Genomic DNA, 776 nt, shown 5'->3' with positions numbered 1-776 from the left:
GATAATATCACTCATATTTTTTATAATATTGTTTTATATTTTTTATATTATATATTTGCATAAATTAAAAAAAAGACATTACTAAAATATAGAAGTGATAATAGTCGTTCTCTGAAAGTTACATAAAAATTATTTAACAAAAAATTAACTAATGCTTTATGACGTGTTAAGAATTTTGTTTTTATTATTTAGTAGAACATATGTAAGGTTGGTCATGAAGTTGACCATTTGCGTATCTTCTTATAAGGTTCAATTTCTTACAAATGTTAACAATTTTGACTTATAAAAAATAAAAAATCAATTTTTAGCCTTATATATAAATAAATGTTAAAAAATCAATGAACTGAAAGCGTGTATATTCTTAGAATAATTTCGGAGTAATTTCTTTATTCTTTTAAGTCCCGTTGAATATATAAAAGAAAAATCAACGAATAAAGGTCCTCGTTCATTCGTTAGTTATTATAAATTAGTGAGTTTATGAGATGGATTATTTTTACCAAAAAAATGGGCACTAGCGTTATTATCGTAAATCAGAAAGTGGTGAGTTTGTTCCGTTTAGCCTTATGTTTGCAACAAAGTCAATAAGTCACTAGATGGATGGTGACTTTGCATTCCTTCGGACTTTTCTAGAAAGAGTAAAGTCGCAATTTTGTAGTAAGAATTTTAATTTGTCAACATAAATAAGAGTTAATAATTAGTTAAAAAAGTTGTATAGAGTTAATTGATCCTAAAAATTTGAGGTTGAATTTAAATTGACCCATAGAATTATAATTAAC

Source organism: Arachis ipaensis, chromosome B09 (assembly GCF_000816755.2).
Source record: "Arachis ipaensis cultivar K30076 chromosome B09, Araip1.1, whole genome shotgun sequence".
In the NCBI taxonomy this organism is placed as follows: Eukaryota; Viridiplantae; Streptophyta; class Magnoliopsida; order Fabales; family Fabaceae; genus Arachis; species Arachis ipaensis.
This window is presented reverse-complemented; position numbering follows the sequence as displayed.